A 27,109-nucleotide genomic window follows, 5' to 3' on the forward strand; every position below is an offset into this window, starting at 1 on the left:
AGAGTAAGCTGTAATCTGTTTTGGACGGATGGGAGGGGTGAAGCCATGAGGGTAATGGCGTGAGCAAGGGTACGGAGCGAGGGTAGGAAGAATGGAGTGAAGGCTGGCGAGACCGGCTGGGGCTGGACTACTGAGGGCCCTGAGTGGCCTCTCCAGGTCTGCATCGAGCCCGCTCGCTGTGGCAACAGTGTGGAAGGTAGATTGGAAACCTAGGTGGCAGGCAGGGATGGCCCATGCCTAGGGCAATTCTGGGCAGTTTCATATAACATAGTTCTATATGACACTGTCCCTGTGTTCTAGAAGCATCTGATCGAGTTGTGGAAACACATAAAATAGATAACAACAAAACACTGTGTGATCATGTCTAAAAGTTGGATCTAGGTGAAAAATCCATAGAAAGTCTAGTGGAGAAGCTGAAGATGGGCTGGGAGCCTTTGGGGGATAGCTTCTTACAGTTGGTGGGGCTCCAGCTGGACTTTGAAATTCTTCTCAGTGTCTCTCTTCCCACTCCCCTACAGAGGAGTCTGGTGATAGCTGAAGGCAGGCAGTATCTGTCCCATGCCCTTAGTCCTTGTCATACATAACCCAGGGCAAGGGGAGGAAACCGGATCCGGGAAGACAGAGCTTGGGAAACTAATGTAGCTCCAGGTTGGGCCTAAAGGCTTGGGGACAAAGGTGCCCCTTTAGGGACTGGGAGTAAGAGGGCCAGGCAGATATATCAAGACAGAAGGCCATAATATCGGCCTGGGCCAAGATGACAGGAGATAAAAGGAGGCTGCAGCTAGGCACGAAGACAGCCAAGGTTCATCTCCCAACATACTGTAATCAAACAGCTAACTCTCAGGTCTGTGGTGAGGGTTGCTTCTGGAACCAGATAGGGAGGACTCTGCCCCTGGAAGGCAATGGTGACTTCAGCTGGGAGGGTCCGAGGGAGACAAAGGATGGACAGTTCCGGCTGTATTTTTATGAGAGTGGAGCAAATCTCAGCGCTGTCTCAGCAGCAAGCCGGCCCATTTTTCCACTGCAGGAACCTTGCTGGGTCCTCCACAGGAGGCCTGGCTCCCAGCTCACCCCCTTGCTGGGTGTGGGTGGTCATCTACTCTTGACAAGCAGCAATTTCATTTTTCCCACTTCCTGCAATTCCTGGGGAGAGGACTGGATGGGACAGCCTTTACTGAGCTCATTAGAAAGCGGGGTGTCTGAATCTGCAAGGGGGTGATGCAGAATTAAATCACAGCCCTCTTTCTTTGCTGGCTTAGAGGAGCTGGACTCAGAGGATCGCAGATCTCTGTCACCACAGAGGTCTTTGTGGCTCGACTTTTGTTGGTTGGGGTTTTGGTGTTTTGTTGTGTTGACGGTTTCGTGCTCTGATTCTGGCAATAACGAGGTTTGGTGGGGGTGCTAAGAGCTCCATTTTACTCTGCGATCTCGGGCAGAGCAGTGTTGATGACGGGGAAGGCACTCGAGCTGGGCAGTCGGAGTGTGTTTGCACAGGGAAAACCTGTCTGTTGGACCATATGCTCCTGGGAAATTAACGAGTGCAGAATCCGATGTGGGAAAGCCAGAGTCCACGGAGGTGAGGTCCACGAGCATCTCTTGAATGCAGGGCCTTTGATGATATGTGGTTCCAGTTCTCTTCTGGTTCAGTTAGTTCGGAAGCTGCAGGGGTTTGGTTTTAATTTCGTCTTGAACTCAGTAACCAGGTTTTTGTTGTTTTTTTTTGAAACTCAAGTTTGGTTCGTGATTTGTCTTTCTAACGAAATCTGTGTCTCTCATTTGTTTCCATGTACAGCAAATTAGTGTCCGGCAAGGGATCACACAATTCATTTGGAAGGAACAGAACAGAGGTCCTCTGGTGGCTGGCCCAGGGCTCTTCTCCCCTACTTTGAGCTGATGGGCTTTCTCACCCTACGGAAACTCAGGCCGATTCCTCAGGCTGCAGGATCCATAGACCGGGAGGGGGTTGGGGAGACCTGTGGGAGCAGCCTTGCTGGGAGGGGCTGCGGGGAAGAAGAGACATCAGTGGCATCTGCCTCCATTCCAGGAATTGAATTCTAGCCCTTCTGGTTTATTCTCAAGCTGAGACTGGATTCTGGATTCCAGAAATTCCCCTTCCCTCACCTTCTCACCCAGCGAAGACCGAGGGAGGTGGGCCCTTACAGAAACCTAGAGTGGAATTTGCTTTGTGGCACAGGTGAGGGCCCTTTCCCCTGGCATCTAGCATTTTCAGTCTCTCCCATTATTTAAGCAGCTCCTTAGCCGCCCCCCCCCACCCCCATGTTCGAGACTCCTAGAACCGAGGCTTCCCACTGGGGCCCGGGCAAGTGCTTGAGTTGGGCACTTACCTTTCAGTCATTCATTCAACTACCATTTATTGATCTCTATTATGTGCCAAACAATGGGTAAGCCACTTCTCTTGCATTATCTCCTTTTACTCTGGCCACCCTAAGAGGCCGGTGTCCTTACACTGATTTCGTGGGAAATGACGCCCAGAAAGGCCTGATGACCAGTAAGTCACAAAGCCAGGGGCCAGCTCCCTTCACTCTGCCTCTGCCTCACCCCTCCGTGCTACTTGAAAAGAAAGAAAAGACAAAGAGAGGGGGCGGTATCCAGGCCCAACCCAGAGGCAGGAGCAGGGAGGAGAGATTTTAAATGTCTGGCTCCTCTGTGTGTCCTCAGTTTAACAGCTTCCAGAAGGCAGGAACTGAGGATGGCAGAACCGTCCCCGCCCCCTGCAAAGGCTCTTAGCAGAGGAAGAAGGAGGAGGGAAGGGGATAATTATTTTCTGTATTTAACCTGGGAAGTAGGAAGGGGTGAAGAGAGGAGAGCGGGGGGGGGGGGGGGGGTGGGGAAATGGAGGGGCAGACCCAAATGTGAAGGGAAGGGTCCTGAGAACCCTTCCCTCTGGAGAAGTTGGTGCCCTCTGCTCCGGGGAAGTCACTCTGTCTCAAAGCAGACTGGCGTATGACTCAACAGGTAAACTCTCTTCTTTTTTTGGGACAGAGAGAGACAGAGCATGAACGGGGGAGGGGCAGAGAGAGAGGGAGACACAGAATCGGAAACAGGCTCCAGGCTCCGAGCCATCAGCCCAGGGCCTGACGCGGGGCTCGAACTCTCGGACCGTGAGATCGTGACCTGGCTAAGTCGGACGCTTAACCGACTGTGCCACCCAGGCGCCCCTCAACTCTCTTCTTTAAAATCCCCCTGGGAAGACTGCTGCCTTCTTCGGTTACACATTCCTGCTTTTATCTGTAAGGAGCAAGCAGATTCTTCCGAAGGTCTAACCGGAGCCCTTCTTATCAAAAATTCTGACAGGCACCCACCAGAAGCAGAAAGAGGACAGTAACTGAGATGTGGGACACTTGGGGACTTCTGCTGAGTCTTCCCCAGCACCTCGCTCCTCACTGACAGCTGTGGCCAGGGGTTCTACCTTAGAGGCACCTTTGTCGACTGGAACTCAGGGTGTGGATGATGGGGGAAGGGGACCCGCAAGAGCCAAGGGGAGGTTAAGAGGGATTGTTTCAACTGGTTGTTGCAATCTGGCTTCATTTATCTTCTCAGTTTTTTTTCCGGGATTTGGTGTTTGGGGCGGGGCGAAAGTGTGTAGGCAAGAAAAGCTGTTGCTTTTTGCGTTGCATGGAGGAGTGTAGCTTCTCTGACCGATGCTAGTGGCCAGCATTCTTTTTTTTTTTTTGTAAGTTTAATATTTATTTGTTTTTCAGAGACAGAGCGCCAGTGGGGGAGGGGCAGAGAGAGTGGGAGGCACAGACCTCGAAGCAGGTTCCAGGCTCTGAGCTGTCAGCACAGAGCCCGACGCGGGGCTTGAACTCACAGACCGCGAGTTTGTGACCTGAGCCGCTGTCGGACGCTTAACCGACTGAGCCACCCAGGTGCCCCGCCAGCGTTCTCTTTATGGTTTGCCGAGTGGCCTTTTGCAAAGTGGTCAACCTCTGAAGGCTTCTGCGGGCTCCCCACATCTTCAGCCCGGGAGCCCGGATGCCTTTCCTATTGTGGTGTAAAATCTGGCTGGTTAATTGGAGGGGAAGGAGAACAGCAGCACCTTGAGCCAAGGTCCTTGGGGTAAGTTGGAAATAGCCAGATTCTCAAAGGATCCTCTCCCCTGATAAGAAGGGACCTCTAGAGGTCATCTGGTTCTTCCCTTCCGTGTTCTAGGCAAGATGGCCCTTGTTACCATCCACACCGTAGCTGATTCTGGATCAGGAGAAAAAGGTGATTCCACGCTCCACCCCAGCAAGCCGCCCCTCCCCATCTCTGTGAGGACCCGGCTTCTGTGCCCACACTTTCCACTGAAGGTGGAGTCTGCCTCAACCTCTATAGTGGATCCCGCTTTCAGGACTGTAGGACATCGTTCACCACAAGAGGTCTTAGTGCCCAATCTGTCATCACCCTGGAATCACAGGCATCGGACCATAACTTCTGCTGGGTAATTACCCCCGTGCGGTCGATGCGATATCCTCTCCATGTGACAATCAGCTCAACGTTTGGCTTCTTATGTGATAAAGGCTGAGAAACAATGGTTGCAAAATAACTGTTGCTCCGATCTGTTTGCTCAGCAGTCCCTTGAGACTCAGCTCGAGTGTCACCTCCTCCAAGGAGCCTTCCCTGAGTTCCCTCTCCCAAACCCAGGTTAGGTGCCCCTTGGGGTTTCCCAAGTGTTCAGAGCTGACCTCTGTTAAGGTGCTTACTGTGTACTACAATGACTCTCCATGGACGTGCTCCTTCCTTCTAGACTCCAGGCCCTTTGAGGGCAAGAGCATCCTACTCAATTTTGTATTTCCGGTAGCTGGCATGGTACCTGGCATAACAGGTGCCCAATAATTATGAGAGCAAGAACGAATCAACAGTTGAACGACTTCATGAGTAGATGTAAACTGTGGTTGATGCTGGAGGTTTTGGAGTTCGTCACAAGGAAGAACATCCTACCTAGTGGAGTTCCAGAGACAAGGAGGCCAAGAAATCCATTACCTGGAGGTTTTTAAGAAGGAACGACATGCCATCTGCCTGATCTGAGCTAATCCTGGGTTTAACCAAGCCTGGGGACAACGCTGTGGGTCTCTGATGCCATTGGAAGATACTAAGGTACTAAGCAAGAAAGTGAAGAGTAGGGTCAATGTCTCTCCCTCTAAGAACTCAGCCTCTTCCCTCATCTGTTTCTGAGGCTGCCTGAGGCAAAACAAATGTCAAAATCTTAAAAAAAAAAAACCTTTGAAATAGGAAATCTTGGGTGGAGTCTCTACTTATCATTGACAATATACTTTCTGAAGTTCCAGATACTATGATAAAGGTTTTAGTTATGCTGCTGTATTTGAGCTATGACAATTTGAGGGATTAGTATCATTATCCTCATTTTATAGAAGAGGAAACAGAAGGTCAGAGAGGCTTAGTAACCTACCAAGGTCACATAGCTAGAAAATAGCACTACGAGGTTTCAAACCTAGTTTCCTCACTCTAGAGCCTGTATTTTCTCTTCCAAAACCTAGAGTTCATGGCTCCTGGACCTCCCCCTTTTTTCCATCCCTACTCCCTAGGTCCACTTTCCCTCTCTTAATACAGAGGATGGACTCAACCTGTGAGCTAACTAAACAGCTTCCCTGACTTAGGGAAACTGGGATTTTCCGAGTCGTTTCTGCCTCTTGTAGACACCAAGGAAAAATGACATTTTGCTAAACATTCTTCACTTTTCTTGAACTCCGTTTTCCTAAATGCCTTGGAGGCAGTTCAAGTCAAATGGTCTGACCTCATGTTTTAAGACTGTATTTTGAGACTGAGGACAAAGGTGGATAAGACTGCCTTTAGCTCTTGGGGGAGTATGGCAGTATGGTAGAAATTCCTCATGTCATGTACCTGCTTAAATGCTTCCCCTAACCCTGACGCATATTTACGGGGTTAATTTGCTGTCCTCCTATCAGGAAGCTTAACTCACGGATCCAAGATGGGGTCGGAGGTGGATATTTTTTGCTTTGTCAGCTTCTGGTAACAGCACTTTGACTTTTATTTGAAAAACTACTGCCCCTCCACCCTCCGATCTTGTAGTGTGGGAGCAGATGATCCCACACCTGACTCTAGGAGTGGGGATGTAAACCCGAACTGGACAGTAAGACTCAAATCTGGGACTTTGGTCAAAATTCCTTCCAGTAGAATGAAAGCTAGTAAGGTTAACACCTGGGGTTCCTGGGACTACCTTGCCAATGTCTGCCGGAAAGTGGAGCCAATGTAGATGAAAGTCTAACTATAAGTTGGAAAGAAATCGGGCTTGACCACGCTGAGAGCTCTGTATGAAGCCAGCCTGATATATTCACAGATTTAGCTCAAGCCGGGGACAGTTGTGTTTCTTTTCATTGCAATGAAAAAAAAAAATCCTGACTAATTTTGGACTTGAGACCCATACTCATTAAAATATGTATATTGTTTCTTTCCACTAGTCCCAGGGAACAAGAGTGAATTTCTCCTCCTCCCCACCTCTCCTGTTATACACTGACCATTTTTTACTTCCTTGCCCCTTCTGAGTTTCCCTGGAGTTTGGTTTAACCTGATTTCATCAGGAAAAGCATGGTGGAATGTGTCAATGATGGAGGAAGGCCAAGCCTTCAGGCAGTATTGTCCTGATAGGACAGGCAAGGCCATGGGGATTCAGAGGCAAAGCAGCGTGCCTTAGGAGCCCTCCTTTTGAGGTGACCCCAACCTGCATTGAATCTCAGGAACAGCCCTAAGGATGTTAGGTTACCAGGGTCAGGTAGGGGAATGGCAGTTGGTCAGTAGACAATCGTACATCCTCCTGAGAAGTTGTCCAGGCTGTACCTTCTCATTCCCAAGACCGAACAACTATCTTCTTTGCCTCGAGACCCTGGGACACCTGGAGGCCTTGCTCCCCTCCTTTTCAATCCAAGGCTCCTGCCGTTCAGAGAATCAGCGGGGGGAGATTTTACCCACAAGCGCAAAGTGACTTCAGCCGGTGTTGTCATCAAATCTCAAGGCCACATCTTAGGTCACAGATTTCTCTACCTGTCAGGTAAGATATTGCTATAATGCATGAAGCCAAGAGGACAATGTGCCAGTCACTCCTGTTTGCTCCCTCCCTCTCTTCCCTGGCACCTGCACCCATCTTGGCTTCTGGCCAGCCCCAGTTTTTGAATTACCACTGGGAGAAGCAGGGCTTGTATTAATTACCTCCACAGTATTCTTCCCCTCTGGCCTCCTCTTCTTCATGTGGAGATTCTGTGCTTAGATGAGAGGAAGAACATCCTATCCCAACTAGCAAATGCCTGAGGGAGGCAAGCTGAAGAATGTTCCAACCTAGGATTAATGAGGCAGCCCCGCCTGCCAGGCTCCTGTGTCCCCTCTTAGAGCCCCTTCCAATCCGACAGGGGACCAATGCTTTTTCAGTCTTTCGCTTCATTCTGGCCCAGTCCACAGTGCCTCCCCAAGGCTGGATGCCCCCTTGGCTGGGCTCCTTCTGCATTTGAACTGTTCTCCCAGTGGCCACCACTTCTCATAGGCTCCAGACAATTGGCTGTCTGTCTGCTATGCCCTATTAAGCTGATTAGATCCCCGGCACCAACTCCTTTCATGTTAGCACAGGGAAACGTGTTCGCTTGGACTGTATTCGTAGCCTGTCTGAAGTTTTCCCCAGCCTACCCCCTACAGCAGCACCTCTGTTGCCGTCTCAGTCTGGGTCTATCTGGTTATTTCTTTTCCTACGTGGCCCCCGTCACTCTGAACTAGATCACTATCGCAGAATGCAGTAAGGTGAACGGGGGAAAGGCTCTGGACCCCTCTGCACGGCACATGCCTTTGTTCCGGCTGCGTGGTGGGAGGCCCATGCACACTCACTCATCCATCCCTGATTGACCAGCAGCACAGAGCAGCAAGGGTGGCCTGGACTCTGAGAGCCACTGATAGCTTGAACCCCACACACTGATCTCAGCAACCTAATGCTCTAAGCTCAGCTCATTCACTCATTCAAAACAGCATTAGTGTTAGGTGTGTGCCTAGCTTTGTCGTAGCCACAGGAAGAGTTAGGGAAGGCTGTGGTGTCAGGGTTGATGCAGGCCCTGACTCTTTCGAAAATCTGGACTTGGTCATCTGGCCTCCCAGGGGATGGCTGAAACCAAGGCAGGAAGGCCAGAGCTTTGGGGGATCTCCCCTCCAAAGAGTGTCAGAGTTGAGGTCAGTCTAATCGAAGCCAAGGGCTCTTGCCAGGGGCAGTGGAAGATGAAGAAAGAACGGGGCCCTTCCCTCCCCCCTCCCCCCTCCCCCCCCCCCCCCCCCCCCCCGCCAACTTTGGATAAATCAAGAACTCGGCTATCAAAATAAGTCATGTGTATTGCTAAACCCCTCTACACAGATGAACTCATTTAATTCCCAAACAAGGCGATGCAGTCAGCGTTTAGATCATCCCCATTTTTGAAGATAAAGAAACTGAGCCTCAGAGAGTGTAAGGTCTCAGAACTGGGTCAGGATTCGACATACTTGGTGCCCACCCCACCCCACACTGTCACTGGGCCTTCTTTCCTGTGGGTCCTGGTGACTCACACTCTTGCTTGGCAGACGTTGTGGTTTTTGATAACTCGGTAAATGAAGTCATCTTCACGCTGCTGCTTGTGCTTGTGCTGTGCCCACTGGCCCCTTGTCCCTGTGCTCCTCGGGCTCCTGGCTGCCAGGCTGGAGCTCTGCAGCCAATGGTGCTGTTTTATTATTATTATTATAGTCTTCTTTGAAAGAATCTGGACTGGGTTCCCCAGGAGCTGTGCCAAGGCCATTTAAATGACATGCTCGGTTATCCGAGGAGTCTTTCTTATATATCAAGGACCAGTGTTCTTATCTCAGGGTGAGTTTCCTGCCTTCCTGGAGCCTCCGATGCTCACAGTACTTGGGGTAGACTTGCATCTTTCCATTTGAAGCCTTAAGCCTGGTATGTCAGCAGCCTGATTATCATCCCAAAGCCCTTTACCTTCTTCTCCACGTCCTCCTAGCCCTTAAGAATATGACGCCTTGGTTGTCAGTGTCAGTCTCCCAGAACCCCCAGGGTGAGTGTGCAGGTAGGAGCACGCTGTGTCCCTGGCCGGGGAAGATGTGGGGGGAAGTCATAGCAAGGAAAGCTGAAGGCGGCTAACGTAGACTGAATAACTTCTTTTTTTTTTTTAATTTTTTTAAATGTTTGTTTCTTTTTGAGAGAGACAGAGACAGAATGCGAGTGGGTTAGGGGCAGCGAGAGAGGGAGACACAGAATCCGAAGCAGGCTCCAGGCTCCGAGCTGTCCGCACAGAGCCCGACGCGGGGCTTGAACGCACGGACCGCGAGATCGTGACCTGAGTCGGAGTCTCAGGACTCCGGACTGAGCCACCCAGGTGCCCCTTCTTTTTTTATTTTAAGTTTCTTTATTTGTTTTGAGAGAGAGAGAGAGAGCGCGTGTGAGCAGGGGAGGGGCAGAGAGAGAGAGGGAGGGAGAAAAATCCCAAACTCAATCCCACGAACTGTGAGATCATGACCTGAGCCCAAAGCGAGTCAGACACGTAACTGACCGAGCCCCCCAGGCGCCCCTGTACCGAATAACTTCTCTGACCTAGGGCACGGTGCCTCCACACATTGTAAGGTTTTATCACAGCAGAACACCAGTGCTCTTGGCCTCATTTTGCCCTTGAGGAGATAGACAGAGGTTGGAGCAACCTACATCGAGGGCAGAGCCAGGCTTCTCTTGATCCCGAAGTGGTTTTAACCCTTGTGTCACACTGCGTCGCCCTTGAACTGTATCCATTAGACGCCGGGGAATGGCCGACGGTGCCGAGCAGGAAACTGAGATGCTAAAGGAGGGTTTTCGAAGATTCATCTGACAGCAGCGGGTGGGCTTGGGGGGGAGAGAGGCAAGGCCAGAGCTGTGGGGACGAGTTTGGAGGTTACTTCAACAGTACCGCCCTGAAGCCCCTCCAGGGGGGTGGCAGGAGCAGAAATGAGGGACAGTTGCAAGGGACACCGAGCTCCTGGCAGCCGAGTCGTCCCAGATGTGAGGAGGACACCCTTCCTTCTCTCTGCTCATTTGGGGTCCCGCTGGCTGTTGGTGGCCGGTGCCACGGGTGACACCCAGGTGTCGCTTCTGCCCAGGTGAGTTCATCCGGGAGCAGAGGAGCACAGAGATGATGTGTTGCTCTGCCCCCCGGCAGGGCTGGTTGGGAGCCCTTCCTGGGCAAGGCCTATGCCTTTGAAAGGTCTGTTTATCCAGCGCGGAAGACGGAGTCATGTGTGCTCAATAAACCGTAATTGGCGGTGGTGAGCTCACAGCGTCTCTAAAAGAGAGAGTGAGCAACCATCATTTACGAGCAAACTCTTCTCCTCAGCTGGAGGAAGGAGATGCGCCTAATGACTCTTTCCTTGCTGATGGGGAAACCAAGGCTCAGAGGCCCCACGGCTTTCCCACGGTGGCCTGGAGAGCCAGAGGGCAGGGCTGGCGTTCAGATGCGCAGTCTCCGTCTTTGACCTGGAGTCCCGTCGCTTGCCCCAGCTCTCCTCTCTTTGGTGCCCGAGAAACAAGGGGAATTAATGACCAGCCTTCCCTCAAGCATGGTAGTTTACCGTTCATAAAACAGCTTCCGGCCCATGATTGCATTTGACCCTCACAGCAACTGGGTATTATTATGTTCCCTTTGCAGATGGAGAAACTGAGTCTCCAAGAATCTAAGGCGGTGCCCGTTCCTCTGTGAGCGACAGAGCTGGGATTCAGAATGAGGTTTTCTGACTCCAAGTCCTCGCCTCTTCCCAGGAGCCATGGGAATAAGGAAGCAAATGGAAAACAGAACAGCAAAGAGGAGAGAGAAAGGGGTCAGTGGAGCGGGGGGGGGGGGGGGGGGGGGAGGGTGGCAGACACAGTTTAGCTGATGCCGCGGGGCCTTCAGATTAAACATAGTAAAAGCTTCTCGACATTAAAGACTGTTCACTCCAGGCGTGAGCTACTTGCAGGAATCGGTTTATCCGCCTGAGGAGTGAGTGTGGTTCTTCCTAGAGGGAGATGGAGGGAAGAGGTGACTTCTGGAAAGTCTCCTTGCTTCCCACCCACGCATCTTGTGAGGAAAGAAGCAAGAGGAACAGGAAATGAATGTCAACAGCTGTCTTGTAGTGCGGAGTGAGAGAGTGTTTGCATGGATGCCCGGATGGGGGAACTGTGCATCTACTCAGGTAACACCCTCCCTATCCCATGGTCCGTTGACAACTCTCTCTTCCCCTGCCCTTTAATGCATCATTATCTCATTGATGGCCATTGATGGCCATCCCATTATCTCATTACAAATGGCCATCCCAGCCCAAGAGGAAACCATAGGTGTAGCTTAAGAAGCTGGGAAGTAACTTCCTTTGTCCCAGAGGGTTGAGGAATGGATGGAATGGAATGTCTCTTCCCACCTGTCCCCTGGTTGGCTTGAAGTCTCTCAAGCCCTGCTCTGGATGAAGAGTCAGGACTCCTGGGTCCCAAGCCCGGGGGAACAGCCATCCTCCCACAGGGGGGTAGATATGGCTTTTGTGGTTGGGTTTAGAAAAGTAAAGAACCTAGAAGGGCCCAAGAGACCAAGAAGTCTACTGACTTGGGTTCCCTTTACTCTGCTCCTTCTTTGCCCACCTTTCAGAGAAACATGGCAGCGGGAGCCCCGTGAAGCTGGTGAGAGGTAAGGCCAAAGGGTTGGAGATGGTCCACATCAGGCTGTTTCTTGGCTCCGTGCTCAGCCTCAACCACCACTTCTCACCACTTGAACCAGTAAGTCTGGCCCACAGGCCACAGGGGGGTCTTGGCATAGAGAACTCAGAGGTCTGGGTATTCCCACCCTGTGTTCTGGGTCTGCCCAAGGTATAACACAGCATCTGTAGATCGTAGACACTCACTAGATATCTGATGAAGGAGTGAGTGAAATAATTCGCTGTGATCTTGAGCAGATTATTTCCCCTTTCTAGATCTTAGTTTCCACACCTGTAAAATGGGGATTATAATTCTGACCCTGTCCATCCTTCCAAGCCATCCTCCCACCCTTAGGAGCAAATGAACAGATGGACGTGAATGTTGTTTATACGCCGCAGGTTTTTGGGCCACACCAGGGACGACACAGCAGTTGGCATCTGAGCCGCCTCCACTCTGCCGCTCTTGTGCACCTGCTGTATGCGAACCAGGTCGCCGCTCACCTACCCCGCTATACTCCACACCTGGTGGACCCTGTTATGCTCCCCCTTGAAATGTGGCTGTCCCATGTCTTCTGCCTTTGGGGATCCATGCCCTACGTTAACCTACCAGGGATACCATTTGCCCTTCTTGAATGCCTAATATGTGCCAAGCATTTAGAACATGATCTCCTTCGATTCTCACGTGAGTCCTCTGTGGGACTCACGAGTGAAGGGAACTATCCAAGGGGGCTCAGCATTGAGTGGTAGAACAGAATTGTATCCAGGTCTCTGTCTGATCCCGCTGCAGGGGGGCGGGGAGAGGGGGCTCTGACCTTCTGGTTGTGCTTCCTGGTGGTTGATAGCCTGTGGGGGGCGGGCACTCACTGCAGCAGAGAGAACACAACAGTTAGAGATGACAGGCCTGTGTTCAAGTTCAAGCTTTAGCGCATACTAAACTGGGCGTCCTCAAGCAAGCTATGTCCTATGTCACCGTATTAGCTCTCCTGATCTTGTAATTGTGAGGATCAAAAGCAGGGGTGTGTTCACACCACGTAGTTAGTGGGAAAGTGTCCCTCAGATATCGATAGGATTTTTACAGATCTTCTAAATGTGTTGGTGTCACAGAAAGAAATGGCTGTAGTGGGGGGATTTCAGAGTCCATAGCACGCTGGTGTCATACTGTGGGGAAAGGTGCCTTTTAAAGTTCCTCAGATTGGGGCACCTGGGTGGCTCAGTCGGTTAAGTGTCCAACCTCGGCTCAGGTCATGATCTCACAGTTGATGGGTTTGAGCCCTGCGTCGGGCACTGTGCTGACAGCTCAGAGCCTAGAGCCTGCTTCAGATTCTGTGTCTCCTCTCTCTGTCCTCCCTCCGCTTGTGTTCTCTCTCTCTCTCTCTCTCTCAAAAATAAATAAACATTAAAAAAAAATAAGGTTCCTCAGGTCACACTAGGAGAACAACTCTTTGGTCCACCTTTTGTTAGGAAGGGTTCTGTCCTCGGTCTCCCCAAGGTCCTAACCTAGGACAGAATCCTAACCTGTGCTGGAGCCTGAGCGCAGATCCACTCTGTAAATGAATCTGCACTTCCTTTCTCCCTTGATGAGCTGGCCCACCTCTGGGGAGAGCACCCCAGTACTTGGAGGTTCCCTCCCTGCCTCCATTCCCTGCCCCCCCCCCCCGGGGGGGGCCTGATGCTGGAAAAAGAAACAGCTCAGTTATAAACTCATCCCAGCTGGGCCTCTTCATGGAAACACTGACAGACCCTTCAAGACTAGCTGCCAGCCCAGTGTGCCTTCCCAACCCCCTGGCTCTGAGCTAAATATAGTGGTAGGAGGGAAGGTGGGGTGGGTTTGCGGGGTGGGGAGGGACTCAGGAGAGGGAGGGAGAGAGCATGGAGGAGAATGGGAAGGGAAGGGTGGAGGGAGGAAGAAAGGAGGCAGCGATCACTTAGGGAGAGACAAAGAAAGAGAAGGGAATGTGGAACAGAAGCTGAAGAGGTGGGGAGGAAGAGGCGCATGCAGGAGTTGCAGGGAAGGAGATGGAGACCTCCCCAGCTCTGTTTGGGTGAAAGGCGTGAGCGTGGGGGGTGGTTTGGGGGTGGTGGTGCACAGGATGACACACAGGGGGCTCCAGGCTGGCGCCCGGCCCACATACCCCAACCAACCCTGGGCGACTGCTTACCTGCTGCAGCGATTAGAACAGAGGCAGCCGCCTCTCTGCATCCCTGCCTGCCGCTTCCCCACATCCTCATCCGGAGCCAGGCCTGCCATTAGCTGAACCCCAGGGCAGCACTTCAGGCAGCTTAGGGTCCCTCGGGTCTGGTCTGCCGGTGGCCTTGGATGGGTGGGGGGAGCACTTCCTGGTAATGGAGGTGGCTGGTGCCCTCTGAGTGGGTTTTCAGCACGGTTGAGGGAGAGGGTGCAGCCTCAGAGACTCTGGGGAGAAATCTGCTTCCCGGCTTCCAACACGCGCCTGGCCTTGGCCGTGGGGGTAACAGGCAGGTTGAAGCGCTGACTTGGAACCCAATCAGGAGGGTCTGACCCGGCCGAGCAGAACCAGACCAGGCTGGCAGTGTGAGTGGGGGGTGGGGGGGGTGGCGGTGGTGGTGCTGAAGCCCCAGCACAGGGGAGCGGAGGCAGGAACTGGGGGGCTATCAGAGAGGTTTGGGAAACTCACTGCACTTTGGTCTAAAGTCCAAAACCATGCTCACATCAGATGCAACTAGGTTTGCTTTCCCATCAAGTCCTTTCGAGTCTATCGCTCTGACCCCTCGGGATGTGGAGTGAGGCTCTGATCAGGGCCCCTGGCTCCCTGGGGCAAAAGGTGGATTTGGGGTGTGTGTGTGGGGGGGGGAAGGGTGGCCAGGATTTGCTGCTCTAAGTGAGCAGCGCTTAATAGCTGCTCAGTAAACATTTGGGGGCGGTGGTGTGGGGCAGGCATATTGAAAGCCTCAGGGGAAGCAGGCAACAAACTCGCCCCTCTTCCTCATCCCAGTCCCTTCTCACAGATTCTGGGAGGCAGAAAGGGGTAAGGGAAGAGGGGGAAAGAGGCAAGAGGCGCGTGCTCGCGCCAGCAGGAGAGCACAGGAGGAGATAGATAAACGAGCCTTGTCACCCTTCTCCCAGGCTCCACGAGAGCGGAACAGTTCCTGTCCCCCGCGGGAAGATCAGCCATTATTTATGAGCTGTCTGGAGGGGGCACTGCAGGTATATCCAGCTTGGCTCCCCTCCCCCACTGGGGAAGGGGTGGGGGAGGAGCTGGTGGTGCCCGGAGGCTTGTGCTTTCTTAAAGGCACAGGAGGCCGCCGCCCAGCCCACACGGGAGCCCCCGGGCAGCTTCCAGTCAGAGGAGAGAGGTGAAGCCCTCCGATGGCAAGTGAGCTGACTGCTTGCGTGCAGGAAGGAGCTTGGGGGACCCAGAGTCCTCAGGGACAGCTCCTCTGGGCTCTGCTGGTGCTGGCCCCACACAGATGGAAACTCACCCGACCAACTGGCACGAACCAAGAATTGCAGGCTGGGGGGATTCGGGAAATGGGTAGAAGTCTGGGTACAAGAGGAAGATGGGATAAAGAGCGCCCTATCCCAGGAAGGGGTGGGGGCGGTCAGGAAATGCCACCCTCTCTTGGTTGGAGAGAGAATACAGGGTGGGAATTTAGAATGGGGGAGGGGGGGCGGCTAGCTAAGGAAAAGTAAGAGGGGGTGATGGACAGCCAGAGGGACAGGCATTAATGGAAGAGGCAGAGAGTGACGGTGACAGAGCTACAGGCAACAGGCCAGAGAGGAGCCCTCCTAAGGAGCAGAAGCGAGGCAGGGGCACAGGAAAAGAACAAAGAGAAGGAAAGGCAGGTGAGAGGAGAGATTTGGGGAGTGGGGAGTGGGGAGAGGGGTGGGCGCCTCGGGCCCCAAGTCTAGCAGGGGAAGGTGGAGTGGGGGCGGGAGGGCCACCTCCCCAGCAAAGCAGAGATTGCTGCTTTCATTTCAATCGCTATCAATAATACATTCCCGAGGAGCTGCCTTTGACAGCAATTAAAAAAGCATTTATGCTCCCAGAGAGAAATCAAAATGATTTCCTCCCACCTCCCTACGCTCTCTGGGCAACGGTCCCTAGCGATGATCATCTCCCTGATTGTGCACAGTCCAAACCGGGGACACATGAGGGAGGGGCTGAACAGGGGCCAGGGAGTATTCTTCACCCCCTTCCCCAGAGGTAGAATATCTGAATGCTTTATACCAGGCTCTGGGTGTGTGGGTGGTTTGTGGGAGATGGGGGTGCAGAGGCTGGGGATTTTAAATATGGCACAGAAACCTTTCCCGATTACCCAGTCTCTGTGAGCCTGCGACGGAGGCCGGCCGCCTCTGCAGCCTGCTGGCTGCAGGTGACCCTTGTCTCTCTCTGCTGAAGTACCCAGATTGGGGAAGGTTGAGCTGTGAGGGATACATTCCAGAGCTGATTTCAATTCAGCAAACCTTTACCAAGCCTCTACCAAGCCTGAGGGTGTTTCAGAAGTGATTAAGAGGGTCTGTGTTTTCTAGAAGCCTATTACCTGGTGGGCAAGAGACACAGTGAACTCCACGAAGAACCGGGGTGTCGGGCAGATGGTGTAAAGAGTCACTGGGAGCACAGTGCATGGGACGGGAGAGGAATGGGGAGGGCAAGAGGGCCGGTCAATGCGGGAAGTTCCTTCCCAGGCCCGGGGAGCAGGGGAAATGGTCATTGCTCTGTCTCCTCGGTACCTCCATGAGCCAGGCTTTGTGCCGGGCGTCTTGCTTACATTGTCTCTTTTACTTGAACCCTCACAGCTACCCTGCAAGGAAGCCAACACTTTAACAGACTAGAAAACCAAGGGGTAGTGAGGTTCCGTTATCCTTGTTGGAAGTCACACGGCCGGTAAGTGACAGAGCCAGGGTGAAGGGTATCTGTATACCGTTCACCAATCTATTCTGCTTCCTGCTGCTAACGTTGAATTCCAGACCCTTCCTTCCTTGGCGACTTTACCTCTACGAATTTATCCCACAGGTGTCCTTGCAAATGGGCACAGTGACATTACCTAAGCAGTTTCTGGCAGCAACAACCTTTTTACACAGCAAAAGATCGGAAACAACCCAATGCCCATCACGGGGGACTGGTTACATGGATGGGTAGACCATACAATACTCTGTGCAGTCTTTGAGAGAAATGACGAACCCTTGATGTATGGATATGGAATATTTCCCAGAACACAGTGTTCAGAAGAAAAGGCAAGCACGGGGCAATGTGTGTAAGATCCTGTCGTTTTTTTGAAAAAGATAGGGGAAAGAATATTCCAGACAATGGGGGTTATTTCTGGGAAGAATAACTGCAGCTTATCAAGAGCGAGAATGGGAGGAAGACTTCATCGAATACGCTTTTGTCGTGTGTGAGTTTGGGGCTTTTTGAAGGCACGACCCATTCAAAATAAAGGAGTAAAATGAAAAATAAGTGTTCTGGTATAAACCTGTTGGATGAAACTAATGTGACATTGTGTGTCAACTATATTTTTAAAAAACGTCCTGATCTAGGCAAGCAGTCTTTTTTCTTTTCTTTAAGTTGCTTTATTTATTTTGAGAGAGAGAGAGAGAGAGAGAGAGAGAGAGAGAATCCCAAGCAGGCTCCACACTGCCAACGCAGAGCCCGACACGGGGCCTGAACTCAAGAAACGTGAGATCGTGTCCTGAGCCCAAACTCAGGAACCTGAGATTGTGACCTGAGCCAAAACCAAGAGTTGGATGCTTAACTGGCTGAGCTCCCCACCCCCCGCTCCCCAGGCGCCCCAGTGAGGTGCAGTCTTAATGGGTGGACAGGTGGCAGTTCACGGGAAGCAGGTCGTGAAGGGGCTGCGGGGGTATCGGCTTTAGAAGGACTTACATTTCGATCTGCAGGCTGACATTTAGTAGCTACAAGTCTTCCCACAAGTTACTTAGTCGTTGAGTCCCAGCCGACTCCAGTGGAAATAGGGATTCTCCTTCCTCCCAGGCTCTTCTAAAGAAGTCACACGGTGAGATAGAGTGTCCGTCTGAGCTATATGCTCAGGCTGTGGCAGCTGTGACCACTGTGGTCACCAAGAGAAGGATGCTGGGTGCTTCTCGTGTCTGGGTGTCTGGTCAAGAGTGAGGATGCCTTGCTGAGAAGGCCTCTCAGATCACCCCTGAGTGTGTCCGTGCTGCCTGGCAGTCTGCTGTCGTCCCAGTTGCTGGCGGCTGGGAGGAAGCATGGCGCCTACTTGACCTCCATCAGGGACCTGCAGGCCCCACCCAAATCTCTGGCTGGCCTGAAACCCAGAGAGCAGCACTGGGTCTGCACAGACGCGAAGGCTCTCTCCATTTTCTTTCTTGCAGAGAGCTTTGGATTATCCTCAGAGACCTCTCTATCCAGCCTAAAGGCATCGACGCCTTTCCTGGAGGCTGTGTTTTGTGGCATCCAGCGTGGGAAGGAGAGAGAGCCAGAGGGGGGGTCAGGGCCACCTGGGGGACTCGAGTCAGAAGGCCTGTGTCCTCAGCCTCAGTTTCCTCATCTGTAGAATGGAGTTGCAGCTGTGTTAGCTGTGGACGCAGGAAAGCCACACGGAGCATGCTTTCATTGTCTTAGGATGGTTGGGATGCAAACACTTGGGGAGACCGGCAAGTGAGTAGACAAACCCTCAGATCAGGCCCATCAAGCCCAAACAGGATCAGCCAGGGGGTTCAGAGCTTGAGGAGACTGGTTGGTGCTGCTCCTGCTGCCTGGAAGGGGCCTCTGGGTGGGCCGGTGAGCAGTGGGGGGAAGGGAGGCTGAGTGGGTTGGCCGCAGAGACTTTTCTGGGGCTTTCCTCTAGTCACTCAACAACAGGAACGGGTGCCCCTTTGAGTGTTTCTACTGGGAGATTCTGAGAAAAGATAAGACATGGGTGGCCCCATCCTCGAGAAACCCTCAGGCGGATGCGGTGGTAGAGCTCATTGAGTCATTCAACAAACACTCACGGAGCCACTTGTGAACATGTAAAAGATGCCCAGGATGGGTCAGCCATGGCCCCTGCTCTCTAGAAGCTCATAGTGGGGCAGGGAAGACCATTCATAGCTCACAAGGCTCTCTTTTCACAAGAGGAGATTGTGCCAGTTGATTGTGTAAGAACTGAAGGAATGTTGGGGGGGGGGGGTCCGCGCTCAGGGCCAGGGAGGCTTCCTGAGGAGGACGGGGCCCAGCCAGCGGGACAAGAACCAGGAGGCCCGCTGAGAGGGGTGCGGGTGGCCCGTGCAGAATGCGGGAGAGCAGGTGTCCCTTTGGGACTGTGATGTGCATGTGATGAGCTGGAGAAAAGAGCGCTGCTGGTGGGTAGGCTGGTGCCCTGGGGGTGCCGGGGGTTCTCTCCCCAAACTCCCCCAGCCAGGCAACTGTGTTGCTTCCTGCACGGTAGGGGCTATAAACCTTTTATTATTCTCTCTGTGGTCTCAGCCAGGGACTTCGTCCTGCCTACTGCCAGAGCAAACAGGAACAAAGCTCAGGCAGGGGCGGGAGGAGACGCCCCCCACAACACAGGGAGCAGACATCAGACGCAGGAACTGGCCGGCCCCTGGCCCAGCCTGAGTGCCAGGCTCCTGGGTCACCTGCTTTGTGTCTGGGTTACAGCCTGCCCATGTTGGGGATGGGGACCCTGTCTCTGTCTGCTGGGCCTCCCTGTCCAGCAGGCCTGGTGGATTCACATAAATATTGATTGTCTGCTCGGCCATCCAGAAAGGGAGAGAGAGAGAGAGAGAGAGAGAGAGAGAGAGAGAGAGAAGTGGGGTGGGAGGGGCATCCCTAGCCGGCAGCCCTGGGTGAGTGGTGTCCTGACACCGAAGACTGACCGAAGGACCTCTTTGGCCTGTTCCTCATGGAAGAGGCAGGGATCCTAGGGTGAAGAATACTCTGGAGGGTGGTAAACACCAAATCCCAGAGAATGGTCATCTTAGGGAGGAAGAGGAGAGTGAGCTGGGCCTACAGTGGTATTCACAGCGGTTTATTTATGGAAGCCAAGAGCAGCTACGATGTGCATTTGTGATCCTGTTCTTTATGTTTTCTGAATGTCTGAACAGTTCATAAGGCGGTTTGTTTAGTGACCTGGAGAGCTCATGGAATCCTTCCGCCAGCCTCGAGGCAAGACCTCAGTAATCCCCTGGAAACTGGTCATGTTCTAAGGCTAAAGGAGTTCCCAAGACCACAGCACAACGTAGTGCTAGGTGCCCTTCCCCCAGCTCAGGGGAAGGTGTTCCTTCTGTGTGTGAGGAGGGAGAGCCTCTGCAGGGGGCTCTGGGCAGCGGCCCCTGTAGGTTCCTTCAGTGCCCCTCAGACTCCTCTGGGTCATGCTGGTTCCTACCCTCGCTCCACTGGCCCCACTGTGTGACCAGCCAGCAAGGCAAGGGATGTCTGTGGCCTTTTGGGGAAAGTGGGCCTTTGGGAGAGAAGGCACAGCCACCAGATGACCTTCTGACCACCCTCTTTTCCTAGTTTATTCCCATCGTCCCGAGACAATGCCCTCATGAAAGACTAGGGACAGAGCAGATTAAGAACTTCCATGAGAAAATGTCCCTATCTGGTGGGTCCGGATCAGGTGACCGAGAAAGAGTTTGAGATCCCCTCTGTCCCTGTCAGTGACTTGGGCATGACTCCGAAGCAAAGGGACAGCTATTTCCACTGTAGGAGGACCCTATCGGACTGGAGATTCAAGACGAGGCCATCAAACATCAGAGGAACTCTGGTAATCCCAGCCGCACTGAAAACTCTGTGGGGGCAGGGACCTCCTCTATGATGCTGCTGGGCACACAGCAAGCACTTAATTAATGCTCGTTGTCTTGCTGGGGAAGAAGTCAGCCTAGGTGAGCGCGCCTTCACAGCTGGAGAAAACTGAGGAAGCCTGCTGCAAAGTGCACGAGCTTTGGAGTCAAACTTGGACTTGAATCTTAGCCCTGACGCGTCTCAGCTGTGTGACCTGGGGGATGTCACTTCACCACTCTAATCTGGGGTTCCCTGATCTGTAAAAAGTCATTAACAATAGTGCTTACCCCCTAGGGGTGTTACAAGGCTAACGGGTCCAACAGAATGCCACTGACCTATCACGGGTGCTGAAGTCCCCAGCCCGCCCCCCCCCCCACCCCCGCTCGGACACTTGAACTTCCCGAGAAGCTCCAGGTGGGGGGAGATGTTCTTATAGTTTCGTTCCGGTCTTGGTATGTGTTTCTGGGCCATCTAGTTTCTCATTCTGTCATAGCTCTTTTTTTTTTTTGGTCATTCCTCATTTTTCCCTTTTTCTGTTTCTCTTCTCCTCTTACCTTTTCCGCAACATTTTCTGCTGTCTTCCACTCCACGCTTTCTCGTCCTCCCCCCTTTCTCCTTTCTGACGCCTGTCCTCAGGCCCTCAGAGTGTGTGGCCCTCCTCCCTGCTCCCTGTTCTGCCGGCACTGCTCACCTTGCTGGCTCTGTTCCATGCTCCTCTGTTCCACGGCGTAGGATGACTTTCCTCAGGGAATTCACGGAAATGAGTGAGAAGCATCTCCCGCCTCAGAAACCAGCTGGGGAGCTGCTCTCCACAGAGAATTACAGTCATTTCTGGGCAAAGCTTTTAACTCTTGGAGCCAAATCCATCGGGGTCTTCTGCAAACCAGCAGCAGAGGTCTCGAATATCGTGTTGCCCAGACAGCGGACGCCCTCTCCTGAGTCTGCTCCCAGGACAGGATTCGGCAGGACCCTGGAGGGTGGGGACACTGTCGTGAGGATCAGGACACCCCCATCTCATGGGGGAGACAGCACTCACCTGAGTCAGACCTAACACAAGCACAGACAACAAGCAATAGATAGAAAGTGGTTTTCTTCCGGGGTGCTTAGGAGCCATGACATTTAGAACAGAACAGGTGGAATCTGAGAAGACTTCTTGGAGGAGGCAGGTATGGGACAGAACCTGAGAGAAGGTGCTGGGAGGACATCCAGAGAGAGAACAGTGGCCTGGATCCTTTCAGAGGGTGGGTCGGGGTACCCGGGTTGTGTTGTACTCAGGGACTGAGGATTTAGTTCGACAGGCCAGAGCCAAGAACCATCGTGAAGAAATGAGACCTGTTGGGAAGGGGCCGGAGAAAGACATGTCTCCCCCGAGCAGCCGGGTGAAATCCAGGGACGTCAGGCTGTCAGGCTGTGGCAGGTGAAGTCAGTTACTTCCCCATGGCTGGCTGCTTTCTGGAAGAAGCCCACCTTGCAGGAGGCAGGGACAAGTGGAGTGGGGTGGAAGGTGTTTGATCTCCCATGACTGTCTAGTATGTGGCAGGGTGTGGGGGGGGGGGAGGAGGGGGGAAGAGGGGAGGCGGGAGGGTACGTCAGGACCTGAAAGTGCATGTCCCTGCTTTTATGAGGGTATATGTGTCTTCATACCTGCAAAAGATGTGCTTTGGCAAATCTGTGTCAATGGGTGGGCATGTGTGGGTCTATACACATGTATGTGTCTGTCCCAGGGCGACCCCCCTACTGTTTTTATTAACAACCCCTTTTGGTTATGCCCAGGCTTTCTCTTTCAAGGCCAGCCCTCCAGCTGAGCATGGGGTGGGATCTGGGACCTTGGAGCGGGCCAAGGCCAATTGCATTGCTCTGCTCTGTAAGGCCTCAAATTGGCCAAATTGGCTGCCCAGAGCACCAGGCCCAGATCAAATCGAATAAATCATCGAATGGGGAGAAGACCTGCTGTCCTCTCTGACTAGGCTGGTGACAGACAGTGTCTGCAGGAGAGGAGGGCCCGAAGGATGGGTGGTTGTTTAGGGATTGATTCACCAAAGCTCACCCAGCGTGCGTTTTCCAAAGCTTCTTTTGTGACCGGTGCAGGAACTCCTTACATCTGAAATCTCCCTGGCTCTCTCTTGAATTTGCCCTTTCCAGAGGAGCTCAGCAGCCAGGCCCGGATCCCCAGGTTTGCACCTTCCCCCTTCCTCCCCATTCTTCTCTGGGTCTCCCTCCGTCCCTCCCTTTGCCTTCTGCTCCTCCTACCGCTGCAGCCCGGGCTGGGTGGGCAAGCACTTTGGCTCGGGGAGGGAGGGGGTGGGCTAGCCCCGTAGCAAGCACCAGCAGCCCAGCAGCCCACTCTGAAGTCAGAGGAGGCTTTGGTTGCCCTGGATGAGAAGAGTAGTCTAAGCAAGCTTCTGGCCCTTTGCCCTCAGGGAGCCTTTGGTTCTCTGCAGGCAGCAGTCTCCGAAGGCAGAGACCGGAGGTCTGAAGCTGTCCTCCTGAGTTTCCCCATCTGTTCTCTTGGGAGAGGAGAGCTGTGGCCCAGGGGGTGATTTGTGGATTCTTACCGATAGAGCCAACAGGCTGGGGGTCGGTGCCCAGGAGCAGGCTGGTGGTGGTGGGGGGGGGGGGAGCTCGGGGCTGTGTGCTCACATCTGTTCCCATTCCTTGCTTTTGCCCCCTCCCTGTCCTATGCATGGTCCACAGAAGAAGTGTAACTATATTTTACTTGCCGTTTAGGGGGCTGTGTGTCATTATTATTTTGTTTTGTTTCCCGGTGCTTTTCTGTGCTCCCAGACCAGAAATTGCCTGAGGGCAGAGACCATAAGTCTTCGGAATGGAGCTCCCTAAGGACTACTTACCTTTTCCCTATAACCTGCCTTCTGTCCAGGGGCTTCATCTGGTTTTGATGCTTAGGAAACTTGCCTCCTGCCTGGGGTCCCCGGGGTTGGCAGGAAGGTGAGAGAACACAAAGCATAGCTTTTCCTTCAAAAACCTCCCAAGAAACCTCTAAAGCACTTTATGAAGAAGATCTACATGTCTTCCTATGATGTCTGGGAAACCGGAGGACAAAGTCACCCTTTTTTCTCCGTCAGGGTAGGGAGCCCCTGAGAAACCCAGAAGTTTAGCCAAACATACAACCGGGGAGTGAGAAAGTCCTGGCTCGACACACAGCCCTTTTGTCTCCAATCGTCAGCTTGCCCCACCCCCCCCCCACTCCTATTTGGTAGGATGTTATTAGCAAGTTAGGAAAATAGCTCAACGCATCGATAAGATACTTAAATAGCTCACCAAGCCCTCATCGGTGGTTTTATGCAGTCAGTTCCCTGGCTGGCTCCTGCTAATGAATAATTCAGTCTGGCTGTGTGGGGAGACAGGTCAGACAAGGGGCTACATGCATACAGAACAGAAGCACTGGTCTGGCTGAAAACAGGTTTCCGAACACTGTAAAAGGAGATGGGCCAATAGAAGAAAAGGAGAAGGGGAGTGAGGCGGAGGGGCAGGGGCAGGTAGAGAATGCTGTCGAAGGGGCCACGCGGTGACTTGCAGGGGCTACTGCAGGGAGGCCACTGAGCCTAGGGATGGACGGGTCACTGCCATTTGAGACCAGAAGGCAGCTGTGAGGCAGGCCGGCCACCAGAGCAGCCGGTGGGGAGAGAGGGTCAGGTGGGTTACAAACAGCAGGGCTGGCGTGGAAGGAGGGATGGGGCCTCTCCAAGGCAGAAACTGAAAGATCCGGCAGAACAGGTCAGGGAGGGCTGGTGGGGAAGGGGACTGAGGTGTCCTTGGTCACTCAGTCTCCGGCTTCTGACACTGACATCCCTCAAGGTTTTAGGAGTAGGGCCGGGAAGGGGAGAAGTAAATTGATGCTGATGAGGATGGAAACGGGTGGTGGGGGAGGGACAGAGGGAGCCCAGGAGAGGCACTGTGGCCCTGTCTTCTGGGGCACTGAGCCAAGTCCTGAGTGCACCCCATGGGGATCCGCTTTCCACTGCTTATCATGTGTCCACCTTCACTTGGGGCCCAAACTGGGGGTGGTTTCCAAAAATGGAAGAAGGTGGCATCTACTGATTTCTTCAAAATGTTAACTCTTCTCTCCCACCCTCTCCAGGAAGCACACCCCCCACCCCGTCTCCTTGACACCCTTCTTCCCAAAACAAGCCAAGGCAGCCCTTGGTCTTACTTTCCTGGGGAATGGGGACAACAGTTGCCTGCACCAGAAAGAACTTGTTAAGTGATCGGAATCCCCCCCCCCCCCCCCCCCCGGAGGCTGTCTTGTTCTGCGAGCTGGAGCTATTGTTGGATCACATTAGAGTTTAAGCTTGCTGTTGTCGGTATCTTTAAAATCGATGGCAATACATAAAGGCTTCATCCAAATCAATGCATACATCTGCGGGTGCTAAGAATTCATGTGGGAGAGATCCATTAGCAGTAAATGAAGAGCAGAAAAGGGGCAGAGAGGAGGCCGGGCCTGAGATCAGATGCCAGGACCCAGGACAGGCACAGGGAGAGATCCTTGGCATCTTGTCCGACGCCTGCCACATGGGGCCCTTGGAACTGCGGCCAGAGAAAAGCAAGAATCAGGGGCCTAGCCGCGGTCACCTTGTCTGTCGCCGTCTCAGCCACGTCTGCATAGATGAGACACTTGCACTGATACCTGGGTTTCTCAAGGACACCCTCAGGGGTGGGACAATCTGAATTAAAAGCCTAAATGGGGGTGAGAGTTTGCCCCCTTCCCTAGAGGAGGGCGAGATGCGTAGTAGCTCTCTGAATCTGAAGCCAGAAGGCTAGAGCGATGCTCCTACACTTTGAATTTTTATGAATCTTATTACGATCGGTGATGTTATAAATGATTAATAAGGCATCTGAATTGGAGGTATTGTCCAGTGGAGACAGGGAAGGAAGGAAGGAAGGAAGGAAGGAAGGAAGGAAGGAAGGAAGGAAAGAAGGAAGATTAATATTTATTGAGTGGTGACATACATCAGGCTCTCTCTGCTTAAAGCTTTCACACACATTATCTCCTTTGCACTTAACCCAGACATCTGCAGTCCTTGCCTCCCAACTTCTCCCTGTTTGTTTACTTTTCCTCTGTCTGGGACTATTGGAACTCAGGTCTGTAGCCCCTGTGACTTTCTGTCCCCTAGGGCAGCATTGAGGGAACAGGTTGTCAGGACCTGTTGGTCAGCATTGACTAAGACTCTAAGCCAGGAAGGGAGCAGAAAAGCCCGTTGGAGGCTTATGGGACAGGCTGGGAGAAGGAGGAGGGGAGCAGGGAGAAGGGAGGGGGGAGGCATGGAAGAGGGAAGGGGGAAGGAGAGGGCCTAGGGCACTCAGCACTTCTCATTTTCCCCAATGGACACAGGGACCCTGGCTCTTGACAGGCCCTCTGGGAAGGATGCGGAGCTGGGGTCACAGCCTGTGCCCAATCTTTCCTCTCCTGGGTGCTGACTGGGAGGCTGGGGGTCTGGGGTCTAGTCCCCACTCACTCCTCACTCACTTTTCCTCTGGAGGCTTCATTTTCATCTCAGTGGGAGCCCAGGAGCTGTCTCCTCAGGCCTGGGCCAGTTCTGACCTTCTATAATCAGCTTCGTGGGAGCAGGGACTTGGCCTGTTTTGTACGAAGCCGTGCCTGGAGCAGTGCCTGGCACACAGTAGGCACTCAGAAAATATTTGCTGAGCGAGCCCGCTATCCTTTCTTCCCCGGGAGAGACATCGTTTTCAAGGAAGCCCACATCTCTCTGCCCTTGGACTTGCTCCCAGCTGCAGTGTGGGGAGCAGGTGGAGGTCCTGGCTGTTCTCATATAGCTTCCCTGGGGTCCTGGCTTCTCAGCAGACTCAGTAACCTGCTGTGGAAATACCAGCCTGTCCTTTCCTCCGGCGTAGCAGAGCAGGGTCGGGGAGAGAGCTCTTCTTGGCAAACTCCAAACACAGGTGCTCCCTTGAGGCTTGGCATCACAGAGGATGCGGTCACAGGAGGAAGGGGGTGTGGGGGGCAGGCATCGTGCTGCGTAAGGTGAAGGGGCAGGGGTTTGAGAAAGAAGGCAGAAAGGGACCGAGGAAAGCCTGCCCTCTTCAGTGGGAGATTGATTGATTGATTGATAAAAAGATTTTATTTTAAGCAATCTCTACACCCAAAGTGGGGCCCGACCTTACAACTCCAAGATCAAGAGTTGTACTCTCTACCAACTGAGCCAGCCAGGTGCTCCTGGTGGGAGTTTTAAGTTATTGCAAACAAGTGTTTCCCCTGAATTCCACAAAGGCTTTAGAGACAGTTGGGCTGTGGTATAGGACGCCTCTTCTGGAATGACCATGGTTCCCTCCTCCCCTTGCCCATGTCATGCTGTGAAGTGCTTTAAAACTTTAGAAGTCCCAGGACCCTTGGGCAGGAAGAGTTCCCCTGAGGTCATCTAGGTCATCCCTCTGCTGCAGGCCCCCTGGGTGTCTCCAGATTGGCAAGCTGGGAGGGAGATCAGGGTCCACCCTGGTCGTTCAATCTCCGTGCTTTCCTTATAAGGAATTCCTCTCCTGGCTCCCCCATCTCCCCTTTCCAGCCAGATCAGGACCTGAGTGAGGTTAAAGGTCCATTCTTTTAACCGGGAGAAGCTAGCACGCTCCCGGACTTCTGGTGACTTTGGGTTCTTCTTTATTCAGAGGGAACGCCTGAAGTCTGGACCCTACGCTTTGGCACGGAACAGCCCGTGGGGCTGGGTGCCAGTACCATG

Source organism: Acinonyx jubatus, chromosome E4 (genome assembly GCF_027475565.1).
Source record: "Acinonyx jubatus isolate Ajub_Pintada_27869175 chromosome E4, VMU_Ajub_asm_v1.0, whole genome shotgun sequence".
Classification (NCBI taxonomy): Eukaryota; Metazoa; Chordata; class Mammalia; order Carnivora; family Felidae; genus Acinonyx; species Acinonyx jubatus.